This window comes from Barbatula barbatula (genome assembly GCF_947034865.1).
Source record: "Barbatula barbatula genome assembly, chromosome: 5".
NCBI lineage: Eukaryota > Metazoa > Chordata > Actinopteri > Cypriniformes > Nemacheilidae > Barbatula > Barbatula barbatula.
Window position 1 is genome coordinate 21,754,911 of NC_136769.1, and position 7,706 is coordinate 21,762,616.

Genomic DNA, 7,706 nt, shown 5'->3' on the forward strand with positions numbered 1-7,706 from the left:
TCACTCTCAGGTCACTCGGCTGCACACGTCTGATCACTTCTTTGTCACCCCCGACCTCACCGCTCCAGACAACGCAGATGTCTTACCGCTGGTCACTTTCCGGTGCTACCTACGGTCCCTCCCTCCTGCTTTTCCTCTGCTGTCTTGTCTGCACTCCCCCCCTCTGAGGAGCTCTCTCTTTTGAATACCAACAGTGCCACAGACACTCTGTGTTCCACGCTTACATCCTGCTTGGACAACATATGCCCTCTTACATCTGGACCAGCCCGTGCATCCCTGTCTGCCCCCTGGTTATCGGATGTACCACGTGAGCATCGCACCAGCCTCCGGTCAGCTGAGAGAAAATGGCACAAGTCAAAAGACCATACTGACCTCTCTCTCTCTACTTTCTCCGTTGACGTCACCTCTGCAAAAACTGATTATAACCACTCGAAGATCAGCAACTCTCCTGACTCTCGCACACTCTTAAAAACCTTCTCTGCTCTCCTCTGTCCGCCTGCTCCCACACCTTCATCGGAGTTAACGGCTGATGATTTTGCATCGTTCTTCGTAAAGAAAACTACCGCCATCAACAGCCAATTTTCTACGCCACCATCACCCGCCTTTTCTCCTATGTCTGAAGATGATGTATCCAAGGTCATTGGTTCCAACCACCCTACCACCTGCCCACTGGATCCCATCCCCACCCATCTCCTCCATGCCATCTCTCCAGCAGTTGTGCCTGGTCTGACCCGCATCATCAACTCTTTGCTCACCACTGGGACATTTCCCACTGCTTTCAAAGAGGCCTGCATCACACCGCTACTGAAGACACTCACTCTCAACCTTACACTGCTAGAACACTACAGGCCGGTGTAGTGTGTGAAAATGCATATCTTCCGTCAAAATGTAGATGACTGATTTTAACCTCTTATTATTTTCTGTCTTCTTAAATAATTATTTTTTTACTTACCTCACTATTCTTAGCTTTGTATACTGTGCTAGGCTTTAATGGACTAAATTTAATTAACTTATGCATTTTGTTGCCTATATTGTTATAATTGCTTCCAATGTTTCCTCGTATGTAAGTCGCTTTGGATAAAAACGTCTGCTAAATGACTAAATGTAAATTTTATGAAATGTGTAATGTCATGTGTAATGTGTAATGTGTAGTGTGTGGCCTTGAAATTTTAGCATGTCTACGTAATCATGAATAAATGCTTCTTGAGACACACAGTGTTGCTTCTTTTTCATGCATCAAATGAATTGTTTCTGGCTATATGCATCCTTGCATTAGTTTGAGAGGGGTGGAAATGGGACACTTGGGTGAAACAAAACTGCCCCAAAAGTACCCCCCCCCACTTTAAATACAGATTTTTCTAAGTCAATTTGGTACATTTCTCTGATCCGATTTGAAATTCTCAAAACTTCTTGTTCAATCCTTACATCCTTGTGTCACGTGTGCACATCAAACAAGCATTTTCTCATTTCTTTGAACAAGTTGCAAATGCTTTGGTACATCCATGCAAATGATTATGACAAAATTCTGTGCAGATTCCTACATTATCAATTGCTTATGTAATGTTGATCAAAATGCATTATAATGGGTCTCTGTAGAATAGTATAATCCCCACGACATTTAAGCACTAGTTTTACAATATACAGTAAGTATACTTTAAGTAAACAGTGGCATTTCATTTACTCAATTTAGTGTTTTGCATTGCTATATTCTTTCCACATAGGACTGCAAGACAACTTCACTGTGTTGCAGACGGCCCCTTTTCACACCTAAACAGTATTTTAACACTCTCTACAGGGATCTCATCCCTGAACAAGAGAGGGGGCAGATTGGAGATGACCTGCCAAAGTACGTGTTAGTTTGGGACAATGTCAGTTTCCATCGCTCCAACATCATCAGGCAATAGTTTGCGGCCCACAACAGGATGCTGGTGGAGTTCCTCTCACCCTACTCAACCACGTTGAGGAATTTTTCTCAGCATTAAGATTAAAAGTATATGATCGCCAGCCGCATACAGAGATGACCCTTCTGGCTGCCATGGATGTAACGTGTGATGACATCACAGCTGATGCCTGCAGAGGCTGGATTAGACACTCTGAAAGATGATTTTCACGCTGTATCGCAAGAGAAGATATTTGTTGTGATGTGGATGAGAATCCGTTGCCCAAAAGACAGGAACGTCAGGAGGTGTAGGAAGACTGCACTGTAATTCCACTGCACTGCATGTACAGTTTTCCCTAAGGAGATTGTCTTATGTTCAGATTTCTACATTTGTTTGTGCTATGCAGTGCTGTCTTTTCCTGTCTGCATCACAATGACACTGTCTGTCAATAAATTATTGTACAAACAGTAAAAGCGTTAACGTGAATCATGTGCCGTCTCTTGCAATTAAACAATCAAAACCAGAAATGCGCTTACTGTTTTGCAAATGACATGGATGATTCGAGAAATGCTCCACTCATCACTCTCAGGTCACTCCGCTGCACACGTCTGATCACTTCTTTGTCACCCCCGACCTCACCGCTCCAGACAACGCAGATGTCTTACCGCTGGTCACTTTCCGGCGCTACCTACGGTCCCTCCCTCCTGCTTTTCCTCTGCTGTCTTGTCTGCACTCCCCCCCTCTGAGGAGCTCTCTCTTTTTAATACCAACAGTGCCACAGACACTCTGTGTTCCACGCTTACATCCTGCTTGGACAACATATGCCCTCTTACATCTGGACCAGCCCGTGTATCCCTGTCTGCCTCCTGGTTATCGGATGTACCACGTGAGCATCGCACCAGCCTCCGGTCAGCTGAGAGAAAATGGCACAAGTCAAAAGACCATACTGACCTCTCTCTCTCTACTTTCTCCGTTGACGTCACCTCTGCAAAAACTGATTATAACCACTCGAAGATCAGCAACTCTCCTGACTCTCGCACACTCTTAAAAACCTTCTCTGCTCTCCTCTGTCCGCCTGCTCCCACACCTTCATCGGAGTTAACGGCTGATGATTTTGCATCGTTCTTCGTAAAGAAAACTACCGCCATCAACAGCCAATTTTCTACGCCACCATCACCCGCCTTTTCTCCTATGTCTGAAGATGATGTTTCCAAGGTCATTGGTTACAACCACCCTACCACCTGCCCACTGGATCCCATCCCCACCCATCTCCTCCATGCCATCTCTCCAGCAGTTGTGCATGGTCTGACCCGCATCATCAACTCTTTGCTCACCACTGGGACATTTCCCACTGCTTTCAAAGAGGCATGCATCACACCGCTACTGAAGAAACTCACTCTCAACCTTACACTGCTAGAACACTACAGGCCGGTGTAGTGTGTGAAAATGCATATCTTCCGTCAAAATGTAGATGACTGATTTTAACCTCTTATTATTTTCTGTCTTCTTAAAAAATAATTTTTTTACTTACCTCACTATTCTTAGCTTTGTATACTGTGCTAGGCTTTAATGGACTGGATTTAATTAACTTATGCATTTTGTTGCCTATATTGTTATAATTGCTTCCAATGTTTCCTCGTCTGTAAGTCGCTTTGGATAAAAACGTCTGCTAAATGACTAAATGTAAATTTTATGAAATGTGTAATGTCATGTGTAATGTGTAATGTGTAGTGTGTGGCCTTGAAATTTTAGCATGTCTACGTAATCATGAATAAATGCTTCTTGAGACACACAGTGTTGCTTCTTTGCATGCATCAAATGAATTGTTTCTGGCTATATGCATCCATGCATTAGTTTGAGAGGGGTGGAAATGGGACACTTGGGTGAAACAAAACTGCCCCAAAAGTACCCCCCCACTTTAAATACAGTTTTTTCTAAGTCAATTTGGTACATTTCTCTGATCCGATTTGAAATTCTCAAAACTTCTTGTTCAATCCTTACATCCTTGTGTCACGTGTGCACATCAAACAAGCATTTTCTCATTTCTTTGAACAAGTTGCAAATGCTTTGGTACATCCATGCAAATGATTATGACAAAATTCTGTGCAGATTCCTACATTATCAATTGCTTATGTCATGTTGATCAAAATGCATTATAATGGGTCTCTGTAGAATAGTATAATCCCCACGACATTTAAGCACTAGTTTTACAATATACAGTAAGTATACTTTAAGTAAACAGTGGCATTTTATTTTACTCAATTTAGTGTTTTGCATTGCTATATTCTTTCCACATAGGACTGCAAGACAACTTCACTGTGTTGCAGACGGCCCCTTTTCACACCTAAACAGTCTTTTGACACTCTCTACAGGGATCTCATCCCTGAACAAGAGAGGGGGCAGATTGGAGATGACCTGCCAAAGTACATGTTAGTTTGGGACAATGTCAGTTTCCATCGCTCCAACATCATCAGGCAATGGTTTGCGGCCCACAACAGGATGCTGGTGGAGTTCCTCTCACCCTACTCAACCACGTTGAGGAATTTTTCTCAGCATGAAGATTAAAAGTATATGATCACCAGCCGCATACACAGATGACCCTTCTGGCTGCCATGGATGTAACGTGTGATGACATCACAGCTGATGCCTGCAGAGGCTGGATTAGACACTCTGAAAGATGATTTTCACGCTGTATCGCAAGAGAAGATATTTGTTGTGATGTGGATGAGAATCCGTTGCCCAAAAGACAGGAACGTCAGGAGGTGTAGGAAGACTGCACTGTAATTCCACTGCACTGCATGTGCAGTTTTCCCTAAGGAGATTGTCTTATGTTCAGATTTCTACATTTGTTTGTGCTATGCAGTGCTGTCTTTTCCTGTCTGCATCACAATGACACTGTCTGTCAATAAATTATTGTACAAACAGTAAAAGCGTTAACGGGAATCATGTGTCGTCTCTTGCAATCAAACAATCAAAACCAGAAATGCACTTACTGTTTTGCAAATGACAAGGATGATTCGAGAAATGCTCCACTCATCACTCTCAGGTCACTCCGCTGCACACGTCTGATCACTTCTTTGTCACCCCCGACCTCACCGCTCCAGACAACGCAGATGTCTTACCGCTGGTCACTTTCCGGCACTACCTACGGTCCCTCCCTCCTGCTTTTCCTCTGCTGTCTTGTCTGCACTCCCCCCCTCTGAGGAGCTCTCTCTTTTGAATACCAACAGTGCCACAGACACTCTGTGTTCCACGCTTACATCCTGCTTGGACAACATATGCCCTCTTACATCTGGACCAGCCCGTGCATCCCTGTCTGCCCCCTGGTTATCGGATGTACCACGTGAGCATCGCACCAGCCTCCGGTCAGCTGAGAGAAAATGGCACAAGTCAAAAGACCATACTGACCTCTCTCTCTCTACTTTCTCCGTTGACGTCACCTCTGCAAAAACTGATTATAACCACTCGAAGATCAGCAACTCTCCTGACTCTCGCACACTCTTAAAAACCTTCTCTGCTATCCTCTGTCCGCCTGCTCCCACACCTTCATCGGAGTTAACGGCTGATGATTTTGCATCGTTCTTCGTAAAGAAAACTACCGCCATCAACAGCCAATTTTCTACGCCACCATCACCCGCCTTTTCTCCTATGTCTGAAGATGATGTTTCAAAGGTCATTGGTTCCAACCACCCTACCACCTGCCCACTGGATCCCATCCCCACCCATCTCCTCCATGCCATCTCTCCAGCAGTTGTGCCTGGTCTGACCCGCATCATCAACTCTTTGCTCACCACTGGGACATTTCCCACTGCTTTTAAAGAGGCCTGCATCACACCGCTAGTGAATAAACTCACCCTCAACCTTACACTGCTAGAACACTACAGGCCGGTGTAGTGTGTGAAAATGCATATCTTCCGTCAAAATGTAGATGACTGATTTTAACCTCTTATTATTTTCTGTCTTCTTAAAAAAGTATTTTTTTACTTACCTCACTATTCTTAGCTTTGTATACTGTGCTTTAGCTTTGTATACTGTGCTAGGCTTTAATGGACTGGATTTAATTAACTTATGCATTTTGTTGCCTATATTGTTATAATTGCTTCCAATGTTTCCTCGTCTGTAAGTCGCTTTGGATAAAAACGTCTGCTAAATGACTAAATGTAAATTTTATGAAATGTGTAATGTTATGTGTAATGTGTAGTGTGTGGCCTTGAAATTTTAGCATGTCTACGTAATCATGAATAAATGCTTCTTGAGACACACAGTGTTGCTTCTTTGCATGCATCAAATGAATTGTTTCTGGCTATATGCATCCATGCATTAGTTTGAGAGGGGTGGAAATGGGACACTTTAGTACCCCCCCCCCACTTTAAATACAGTTTTTTCTAAGTCAATTTGGTACATTTCTCTGATCCGATTTGAAATTCTCAAAACTTCTTGTTCAATCCTTACATCCTTGTGTCACGTGTGCACATCAAACAAGCATTTTCTCATTTCTTTGAACAAGTTGCAAATGCTTTGGTACATCCATGCAAATGATTATGACAAAATTCTGTGCAGATTCCTACATTATCAATTGCTTATGTCATGTTGATCAAAATGCATTATAATGGGTCTCTGTAGAATAGTATAATCCCCACGACATTTAAGCACTAGTTTTACAATATACAGTAAGTATACTTTAAGTAAACAGTGGCATTTTATTTTACTCAATTTAGTGTTTTGCATTGCTATATTCTTTCCACATAGGACTGCAAGACAACTTCACTGTGTTGCAGACGGCCCCTTTTCACACCTAAACAGTCTTTTGACACTCTCTACAGGGATCTCATCCCTGAACAAGAGAGGGGGCAGATTGGAGATGACCTGCCAAAGTACGTGTTAGTTTGGGACAATGTCAGTTTCCATCGCTCCAACATCATCAGGCAATGGTTTGCGGCCCACAACAGGATGCTGGTGGAGTTCCTCTCACCCTACTCAACCACGTTGAGGAATTTTTCTCAGCATGAAGATTAAAAGTATATGATCGCCAGCCGCATACACAGATGACCCTTCTGGCTGCCATGGATGTAACGTGTGATGACATCACAGCTGATGCCTGCAGAGGCTGGATTAGACACTCTGAAAGATGATTTTCACGCTGTATCGCAAGAGAAGATATTTGTTGTGATGTGGATGAGAATCTGTTGCCCAAAAGACAGGAACGTCAGGAGGTGTAGGAAGACTGCACTGTAATTCTACTGCACTGCATGTACAGTTTTCCCTAAGGAGATTGTCTTATGTTCAGATTTCTACATTTGTTTGTGCTATGCAGTGCTGTCTTTTCCTGTCTGCATCACAATGACACTGTCTGTCAATAAATTATTGTACAAACAGTAAAAGCGTTAACGGGAATCATGTGCCGTCTCTTGCAATCAAACAATCAAAACCAGAAATGCACTTACTGTTTTGCAAATGACAAGGATGATTCGAGAAATGCTCCACTCATCACTCTCAGGTCACTCCGCTGCACACGTCTGATCACTTCTTTGTCACCCCCGACCTCACCGTTCCAGACAACGCAGATGTCTTACCGCTGGTCACTTTCCGGCACTACCTACGGTCCCTCCCTCCTGCTTTTCCTCTGCTGTCTTGTCTGCACTCCCCCCCTCTGAGGAGCTCTCTCTTTTGAATACCAACAGTGCCACAGACACTCTGTGTTCCACGCTTACATCCTGCTTGGACAACATATGCCCTCTTACATCTGGACCAGCCCGTGCATCCCTGTCTGCCCCCTGGTTATCGGATGTACCACGTGAGCATCGCACCAGCCTCCGGTCAGCTGAG